This window comes from Dermacentor albipictus, chromosome 1 (assembly GCF_038994185.2).
Source record: "Dermacentor albipictus isolate Rhodes 1998 colony chromosome 1, USDA_Dalb.pri_finalv2, whole genome shotgun sequence".
Classification (NCBI taxonomy): domain Eukaryota; kingdom Metazoa; phylum Arthropoda; class Arachnida; order Ixodida; family Ixodidae; genus Dermacentor; species Dermacentor albipictus.
In genome coordinates, this window is record NC_091821.1 from 340,954,760 (window position 1) to 340,965,391 (window position 10,632).

Sequence of the window (10,632 nt, forward strand, 5' to 3'; positions counted from 1 at the left end):
CTCAGCGCATTGCGGAAGCTTTTAACAAGTTTTTTTCGTCAGTATTTTTACGTGAACCCACCCAGAAAGATCATACTGATGGCGTTGGTCTCAAGCTTCCAGATCTTGTCATATCTGAGGAAGGCATATTTTCGTCACTGCTAAACTTAGATCCCAAAAAATCTGCAGGTCCTGACGACATACCTAACGCTTTTCTTAATCGGTACGCCGAATGGTCCGCGAAATACCTGTTCATAATATTTAACGTAAGTTTAAACGAAGGGGATCTGCCTTACGACTGGAAAGTCGCCAAAGTAGTCCCAGTCCACAAAAAGGGAGACAAGCTTAATGTAGAAAATTACAGACCTATCTCCCTACTCTGCACCGCTTCTAAAGTTATGGAACACTTTATTTGTAAGCATTTAAGTTCCTTTTTAGAAAATAATGACTTCTTTAGTGAGAGTCAGCACGGATTCAGGCGTGGCTTTTCTACCACTACGCAGTTACTTCATATGACTAACGAAATACTGGCAATCTTGGATCAAGGTGGGCAGGTAGACATTCTCTTTTTAGATTTCGAGAAAGCCTTCGATCGGGTTTCACACAAAAAAAAATGATGATACAGCTAAACAGCATCATACGCAACGAACAAATTTTGCGTTGGCTTGATTCGTACTTGACGCATCGAAAACAATTTGTCAGCATAGGTGCTTCGAATTCATCGCTCGCCCCTGTACTTTCGGGCGTTCCACAGGGCTCGGTTTTAGGGCCACTTCTTTTTCTTATCTACCTAAATGACCTGGCTTGCAAATTTCCCGTGCGGTGTCGCTTTTTTGCGGACGATTGTATTGTTTACTCGAGCATTCAATCTGTGGATGACCAATCTAGCTTAACTGACTATCTAATAGCAATACACGACTGGTGTATCCAGTGGCATATGACCCTAAACATCTCGAAATGCGCGCACATGGTTATTACACGTAAAAAAAATCCGCTAATTTGCACTTACACGATAAATAATATGGACATTAAACAGGTAGAGGAATTCACATATCTTGGAATTACAATTGATTCCAAGATGAGCTATACCGCTCACGTTAGGTATGTTTCTGCGGCAGCAATGAAAAAGTTATCGTTATTAAAGCACCGTTTAAAAAACTGCACTAGTGCTACCAAATTAACTGCATATAAGGCAATTATTAGGCCAACACTCGAGTATTCCGATATAGTCTGGGACCCTCACACAAAGGCTGGTATAGACATTATCGAAAGAGTACAAAAAAAAGCTCTTAGATTTATCTACAATGCTTACAATTGGCGCATTTCAGTCACCTCTTTAAGGTTGCGATCTGGGCTCCAGACACTAGAAACTCGTCGCAAAATGCACCGTCTACAAGCAATGTATAACATAGTTAACAACCACACTAAAATGAGATTTGACAACTACATGCAATTTAACAAATCGCGACTGACCAGAGGTAAGCACAATCAAACAATATTATTGCCGCGCGCTAGAACAAACGCATATCTTTATTCCTTCCTGCCCAAGACAATTCGCGAATGGAACGCTCTTCCGCAAAGCGTGGTCAACTCAGCCACTCCAGATTCCTTCTTATCTGCAGTACAGACGTGCTTGTAATGTCATGCATTCACTGTACCTTTGCTTGTTACAAATTCTGATGACTCATTTATTACGCCTTAGCTATTGGCAGCAATGTGACGGCATCATTGTATTTATTTTGTGTATTTGCATATGTTTACTTTGCCTATTAGAGTGTTTTTTTACTCTTTTTATTTTTTTTATCCCCTTGAGGAAAAAAGTTTGAAATCACGTGATGTTGTACCACTCCTGCCTGGGCTTCCAAATGGAAGCCGGCAGTATTCTGAAATAAATAAAATAAACCTTTTATCTCTCCTGAAATGCGAAATAAGTTCGATAGAAAATCTAATGCATTTCCTCATTCTCACAAATCGATGTATTGTTACAGCTTTAAAAGAATGAATGAATGAATGAAAGAATTAACCTCCAGGCTCCGCTGATTCTTTTATTGTAATAACGTAATTACTGTGAATGGCAGTTATGAAGAAATTTCTCACGCTTCTTTTCCGTCTTTCCCGGTCCGCTTTTTTTTTTTTTTCACAGCGAAGCTGCATACCTCTACCCCGCAATGCTTTTGTCGTTTGCGTGGGTACAAATAATCTCTTTCGTGGGCCGATCCCGCAGGTATGCAATGGTAGGCTAAAACTGAAGCGAAAATTGTGCACATGCTTTCGAATCACGTAGAATGCACACCACATACGTTGTTCCGATCAAGAAAAGCGTAAAACGTGTCTCGTGTCAACATGATGGATGATAAGGCGGCCGTTAACAATGGGAAGCACAGAATGGTTTATAACGACATCCGCTTGTAACAGGGGGCGTGACCTCAATGTCCGTATAAAATACAAACTAAAGTGCAGGTTTGTGACAGCACTGTTTGTAACGCAGGACGTGACGTCACTGCATTACACATATATAAATAGGATCCGCCTAGTACGGCATTGCATTTGTGTTGTGACAGGGCTATGAGAAGGCCACGAATAGTGAGTACTCCCGAAGAGCAGCGTGCATACGAGGAACAGCGAAGAGAACAGAGAGGACAGTGTCAACAACGGCGTCGTGCTCGTGCCACGGATGAACGTCGTGTCCAGAACGTTCAGAGCAAGCGCCAAGCGCGGAAGGATGATGATGAATGTCGTGAAGCCGAAAACGCGGCCAAGCGACGAAGGTGCAACGCAACCAATCGTTTCAAGGGTGCAAATTCTAAATTTAAGAAGAATTGTCTCGACGCAGAATTTGGATTTAGTTGCTGCGTGTGTGGTCGGCTGTGGGCCCTGTTACAAGCGCATTTCTCTTCTCTCTGGTGCACTCTTTGTAGGTGCACGAAGTAGCGGCGCAAGCCAAGTCGCAGGCCGTTGAAACGTCTTAGGCTATAGTAATTAGGTAAAGTGCATCAGACTGTCGCCATGAGAATAATTGCAAGTCACGTTGGAATGCGTAATCGTTCTATAGGCGTCATTTACAGCTTCGGTGTCCAACTAGCTTCACTGCGTGCATTCGACCCGAAGTTTTTCTTGCTCTTTCTGTCTAAAATGAACCGAAGTTTGCAGCGACGAGGTAATGCGAGTATATAGCTGCTCTGGCTCTAAACCGTACGGTTATAGAAGTGCCAGAGTCCAACAATTTTTAGCTTCTGCCTCAACATTTTTCTGCCTGACGGTTTCGAAGAATTCGGTCACGGGCTGCTTCTCTTCGGGCTTCTGCCTTATAGACTTTGGCCAGTCGGTGAAAGGGACCTCGGCTGCGGCTCTCCATCCTCCCGTCCAATGGCGAGCATCGTCTTTAGTGGCGCCTTACTGCAGTGTGATAGCGACAGCGGGCGCGAAGCTCTCTCTCTCTCTTTCTCTGACGAATCCTCTTGCTTCCTACTGCGCATCGTTCTGCGCAGCTTAGTGAATCTGCTGAGCCAGGAACGTTCAGCCAATTTCCTAGCATAGAACGGTTCACCGCAGGAGGAGGCAGACGTGTAACATTGGTTAGAGTGCTGTGCTTGAAGCCACGTAAGTGCTGGTTTGATGTACCAGACTCGCCACACATTCTCTTTAAAGAAATGTGGAGGACGCTTTGAAGAGTGGAACGCGATAGCATTCAAAGATCCCCGACTGCTTTTCACGCTTTCCGGCAAATGCCGCTTATGTAACCGTATAATGTTTGCCGGGAAACGCTGGCGGCGAACGCCGTGCGCAAAGGCGAGCTGTCTGGTATAAACGCGGCCTCTTGCGCGGGCCGATCTCCTGTTATTGTTTTGCACTCTGAATATTTCAGTCTGAGAAGATCTAACATAAAAGGTATGCGCTGTCGGTGTTTTGGTTTCATGACATTTGTTTGTGGGCTTTCTTCTCAAAATTCCGAGGAATAACTTTGTAAAGAATGAAAGACAATGTGTGAGCAACTTTGGTGATAGAAGAGTGGTTGGGTATGCGTGGTTCGGGATGCTTGGGTACACAATAGCAACCATCTCCTGATCTTTCCAGAGCCGTAGCATAGAGAAAGAAAAAGACTTAAGAGCGGACACTCCGAGAAATCTGGCCTCAGGAACTACGTCACGGCTACGTAACCATAGAGAAAGAAAAAAAAGTTAAGAGCGGCCACTCCCATACTCCCCCAGCGGCCCAATCGAACCTAGCGCGCCTGGCGGTTGATGAGAGCAACTGGCCTGCACTTCCTGTTTCGGTTTCGCTGGCGCGAAATTTGGATTACCCATCGTAACCGACGTTGGGCTGTCGCGGAAGCTTGTCATTTCAGACCACTTTTCGTCACCCAAATGGCAACGCTTTTATTTGTCGCTTTGATTTAACGATTCACTCTTTTGTCTAGTTCAATATTTGGTGTGAATTGAGGTAGTGACGCAATTTTTATTTCGATTAAGTTGTAACAGATGGAGATAGAGGTAATCATAATTCACTACGGCTTTATCCATCGCGCTTGTCTTCTGTGTTTTGGTACAAGCGCTCATATGTATCAAAGAGACAGAGTTTCCGCAATCGCAATGTTTTTATTCCAAGTCAAGATAGGCTTCTGGGTTCTGCCGTTGTCAAAGCACCACGACACACAGCAGCAGCTGCCGTAGCTTGGACCGCCGGACGGCATGGCATCAGCGCGGTCTGAAAATATCAATAAGTGTAAGTGCACGCTTCATTAATTACCAAAAACAGATGTACACGTCATAACTGTACCAGGAAACCGCTTTGAATGAATAGCGAACCGATGCACAATATAAAACCACCGACACATCCTGACCTCTGACCCATATAACTCGGACTTACAAGGATAAATGTTAATACCCCGTACAGGGGTGTTCAAAAGTTCCCAGGCCGCCATCCTATTTAATCCCATGGAGGGCATCGCGGCCTGGAAAGTTTTCGACACCGCTGTACGTACTCAGTATAAGGAGTACATTGGTAGGCAAAATAGCAGTTCACATAAGCGTGATGAAGATACATTCGAAACGTCCAAATACGAGGCCTTTGTTCAAATGCGCGCCTCGCCACGCCTACGCGACAATACGTTGTGCAATGTCTTCGCCACGAAAAACTGATAAGGAACCGAAAATTACTAGAATGCGCAGTACTTCCCAACACGGCCGCCGCAATAAGTACATGCAGTAGTCATTGGTGGCTTTTCCCCACCGTTACTTTTCTGTATAAACAATACGCACGGACGCATTCACCAGCGTCCGTCCGTGTGGAGCCGTAGATACACACCTCGCAAAGTACCAAACGCAATAAGCTATGCTCGCTGTTTATGTCACATGCCATTGTTTGCAAGCAATATCGTTTAAATATTCAGGAGCCCTTACTCTATGAGGGAAACGAGCAAGCAAAACTTGGCTACAGCGTGCCTAACATCCTGCTTTCTTTATTTAGGTAGCGCCCGTCCCCGGAACGCCGTTTTCGGTCCGAATCAGCGTGGCGTCTTTTATGTTCTTTCCAGCGTTCGTCAGCCTCTAGAACGGGCCAACGAAAAGACCGTCAACCGTGACGCGATCATTTAAACGCGGTTTAGGAATTCAATTTTCTCGAAACCGGAATTTTGCTGAAATGTGCAATTCATGATATTGACCTTAAGCGTTGTCCAGCAGATCATTTTTAATCCGCCAACACGAACTATTTCAATGGAACGCCGATGCCGCGGTTATCGCAAACAGCGCTGGGCAAGAACGGTTTACCCTCGCAAACCGAGACGCAGCGTCTCGATGGCGTCTGACAAGCTGCGAGTCGCAGTGCAGTGCACAGCCGTGAACCGGTGCAAGTTAATGGCAGCTTCGGGTCGTTGGATTATTTTCACGGAACGCAACCAACAAAGATTATGCCGTTCTCGGTGGGGATAGCAACGAAGTACAGCTATTACAGCCCTCTTGCTACGCATTTCTTGAGGGGGCATGCTTTTCGCATTGTTCGCGTCTAGCCGCCTCATATAGAGCCGCAAACTGATTTTTTTAGCGAACCTCGTCACGCTCTCAAGTCAATTACTCCAAGCTTCGCTTAAAAACGTGACTCACCTTTCTCACACACAACACCGCCGCAGCCGACATTCACGAGACGTGATGATGATGATGATGATGTCCTGGATGAGTTTGGCGCTTACCCACTCGCGGGGATTGGCCAGGAGTCGGGCAGACTTTGCTTATGTGTTCAGAGAAGGAGGTAAAAATCTAAAAAGAGACGTTCCCGCTGGCACGCCGCTGGGGTCGTTGATTTCTTCTCGATGGACGAATGGTGATTGGTGTTGATGGCAGTACGAATGAAGAACAAAAAGCACGGAAGGTGTCTTCGATAAATTCTGTTTTTATGTATCAGAAACACGCCAAATTTGGGTGTATAATTATTATTTTGTAAAGCGATTGAGCAGAATTCATTACAACATTTTCTTTTTTTGCGCCTGCGTCCCCTGGCGTTTGATGAGAGCGTTAGTTCGTTACGTAGCCGTGACGTAGTTCCTGAGGCCAGATTTCTCTGAGTGTCCGCTCTTAGTCTTTTTCTTTCTCTATGACGTAACGAACTAATGCTCTCATCAAACGCCAGGGGACGCAGGCGCAAAAAAAGAAAATGTTGTAATGAATTCTGCTCAATCGCTTTACAAAATAATTATTATACACCCAAATTTGGCGTGTTTCTGATACATAAAAACAGAATTTATTGAAAACACCTTCCGTGCTTTTTGTTCTTCATTCGTACTGCCACCGACACCAATCACCATTCGTCCATCGAGAAGAAATCAACGACACCAGCGGCGTGCCAGCGGGGACGTCTCGTGAACGTCGGCTGCGGCGGTGTTCTTGTGTGTGAGAAAGGTGAGTCACGTTTTTAAACGAAGCTTGGAGCAATTGACTTGTGAGTGCGACGAGGTTCGCTAAAAAAAGCAGTTTGCGGCTCTATATGAGGCGGCTAGACGCGAACAATGCGAAAAGCATGCCCCCTCAAGAAACGCGTAGCAAGAGGGCTGTACATACTAGCTGTAGTTCCTTGCTATCCCCACCGAGAACGGCATAATCTTTGTTGGTTGCGTTCCGTGAAAATAATCAAACGACGCGAAGCTGCCATCAACTTGCACCGGTTCACGGCTGTGCACTGCACTGCGACTCGCAGCTTGTCAGACGCCATCGAGACGCTGCGTCTCGGTTTGCGAGTGTAAACCGTTCTTGCCCAGCGCTGTTTGCGATAACCGCGGTATCGGCGTTCCATTGAAATAGTTCGTGTTGGCGGATTAAAAATGATCTGCTGGACAACGCTTAAGGTCAATATCATGAATTGGACATTTCAGAAAAATTCCGGTTTCGAGAAAATTTAATTCCTAAACCGCGTTTAAATGATCGCGTCACGGTTGACGGTCTTTTCGTTGGCCCGTTCTAGAGGCTGACGAACGCTGGAAAGAACATAAAAGACGCCACACTGATTCAGACCGAAAACGGCGTTCCGGGGACGGGCGCTACCTAAATAAAGAAAGCAGGACGTTAGGCACGCTGTAGCGAAGTTTTGCTTGCTCGTTTCCCTTATAGAGTAAGGGCTCCTGAATATTTTAACGATATTGCTTGCAAACAATGGCATGTGACAAACACCGAGCATAGCTTATTGCGTTTGGTACTTTAGCAAGGTGCGTATCTACGGCGCACGGACGGACGCTGGTGTATGCGTCCGTGCGGATTGTTTATACAGAAATGTAACGGTGAGGAAAAGTCACCAATGACTACTGCATGTATTTATTGCGGCGGCCGTGTTGGGAAGTACTGCGCATTCTAGTAATCTTCGGTTCCTTATCATTTTTTCGTGGCGAAGACATTGCAGAACGTATTGCCGCGTAGGCGTGGCGTGGCGCGCATTTGAACAAAGGCCTCGTATTTGGACGTTTCGAATGTATCTTCATCACGCTTATGTGAACTGCTATTTTGCCTACCAATGTACTCCTTATACTGAGTACGTACAGGGGTGTCCAAAACTTCACAGGCCGCGATGCCCTCCATGGGATTAAATAGGATGGCGGCCTGGGAACTTTTGAACACCCCTGTACGGGGTATGTATTAACATTTATCCTTGTGAGTCCGGGTTATATGGGTCAGAGGTCAGGATGTGTCGGTATTTTTATATTGTGCATCGGTTCGTTATTCATTCAAAGCGGTTTCCTGGTACAGTTATGACGTGTACATATGTTTTTGGTAATTAATGAAGCGAGCACTTATTGATATTTTCAGACCGTGCTGATGCCATGCCGTCCGGCGGTCCAAGCTACGGCAGCTACTGCTGTGTGTCGTGGTGCTTTGACAACGGCAGAACCCAGAAGAAGCCTATCTTGACTTGGAATAAAAACATTGCGGAAACTCTGTCTCTTTGATACATATGAGCGCTTGTACCAAAACACAGAAGACAAGCACGATGGATGATACCGTAGTGAATTATGATTACCTCTATCTCCATCTGTTACAACTTAATCGAAATAAAAATTGCGTCACTACCTCAATTCACACCAAATATTGAACTAGACAAAAGAGTGAATCACTAAATCAAAGCGACAAATAAAAGCGTTGCTATTTGGGTGACGAAAAGTGGTCTGAAATGACAAGCTTCCGCGACAGCCCAACGTCGGTTACGAGGGGTAATCCAAATTTCGTGCCAGCGAAACCGAAACAGGAAGTGCAGGCTACTTGCTCTCATCAACCGCCAGGCGCGCTAGGTTTGATTGGGCTGCTGGGGGTATATGGGAGTGTCCACTCTTAACTTTTTTTTCTTTCTCTATGGCCGTAGCATTAAATTTAGGTCGCGGTGAAATAACGCTACCAGGGGACAAGCATATGCAAATACTAGGTATCAAATTTTGTACAAGTGGTGTTTCACCTCACACGTGGCGAGAAATTGTCAGCTCCATTAAAGAACAGTCAGAAGCAGTGACTGCGTCGCCACTGCCGCTGGCAGAAAGGGCTTTCTTCATTAAGAACGTATTGTGCAGTAAACTTGAATACTTGCACTTGAATACATTAAAATGACGCCTGTCGTGAACGCACCAAAGGAAATGCAATGAGCGTCTTGGGCGCGTTCGCACCAAGGGTCATTTACATCAAGTCAAGCATGGGCTTCAAGGCAAGACGCATTTCTGAATACGGGGGTAATTGTGTGCAACTGTTTTTTTATATAGGCTCAGTATTGAACGAAATAAGTTTTACTCCATAGAAACCAACACAGTGTGGTATACAGCTGCTTCTTATCGATTTTTTAAAATTATTTGCAACCCATCGCGAGAAGCATCACGTGCATGCTCGCGCGAGCGAATGCTGTTGGCGCGCAGCAAAGTATGGACGGAACGCCTAGCGCAGCATAGACGGAACGCGCGGAGTGATAACTATTCTTGGCCGAACTTTTTGCGTAGCTTCCACAGCGTTGACTGCTATGTATGGAACGTATAGCTCCGATTCAGTACAGTTCTGTCTGAACTGCGCTGAATCGGAGCTAGAGATGGTTGCACGTGACTGCAGTAGAGAGATATCGAGGCACAATTTAGCACGAAATGACCGCTTTCTTTATGTTTTTCTTCTTTTTGGTCCGTGTGGTTCTTTACAACGCTTGGCATTTTTGCATAGTTCGCCCCCACAAAAAAGCGGATGTTACGGCAAGATAGTCTGGTATTGCCAGGTGTTGACAACAATAATGCGTGAGCAAATAAGCAGAGCAATAATTTAAAGAGATTTATTAAACGACTGATGCGTACCAAGAAATGATATCTTGTTGCCCTTTGAGCGCAGCCAGGCCAGAGTTAAGCGCGAAATCTTCTATTGAATGAAAACGCCGGGTCACCAAATAGTAAAAATTATAAGTGGAGGTGGGGCTCGCTAGATTTGATTTTTGGACTTGCAATCCTAATGTGGTAACACTTATGTTAAGACCGTAGTCGAACTACAGGTAAACCTCGATTTAACGAAGACGGGGGGGACCCGATAATTATTTCTTTAAATCGAAAGCTTCGTTGAATCTAACACACTTAGACCATTCATGTGAATCACACTATTTTATTCAAAAGCAAAAGAAGGTTGCAATTCTGACTTGCATACGCACGTGTTGCAATTAACTTAGACAGCGAGCCCGTTGGGCTTGTGTTCCTTCATAGAAACGGCAAATCTAAAGAAAAGAAAAGAAAATAAATCAGGCCGAACACATTCTTGATGTCTGTCCGTTTAAGCGAAGCGTTCTTAGTATTGGAGAACGGTGCACTGAAACAGAACGCATTGCATGGCCGATGTGCAGGCCTCTTTATTTACACGTTACGAAGTGTACATGGCTTCAGGTCGTTTCGTCTTGTTCCACAACTGTCCGGATGCCTTGAGGCGGCGCTATTCACAACTGAGAGAAATGGTCTTCTCCAGGGTCTCTTTCATACACACCTGATAAAGTAAATTGCCTCATTTTGATTGGTTAGTAGTTCGGAGCACCTTTTTTTAGTTGTTTGCGAAACGCAAATGCTCTTGCTACTACCGAAAGACCCCGCGGTGCTGACGATTACCACGCATTTAAATCACTTGCTGCTAGGCACATGCGTCATAAATCACGTGAGAGAACTAAAACACTTGT

The 10,632-nt window shown here is 45.2% G+C and overlaps 1 long non-coding RNA gene across 1 annotated transcript; it reads left to right on the top strand.

The window, feature by feature from the left end:
* Nucleotides 1-6,772: 6,772 nt before the first annotated feature.
* LOC135904294 (uncharacterized) lies at nt 6,773-8,393 on the top strand. The gene is made up of 2 exons (XR_010565127.1): nt 6,773-6,872; nt 8,268-8,393. It is a non-coding gene; the product is annotated as an uncharacterized lncRNA (long non-coding RNA).
* The last annotated feature ends 2,239 nt before the right edge of the window (nt 8,394-10,632 follow it).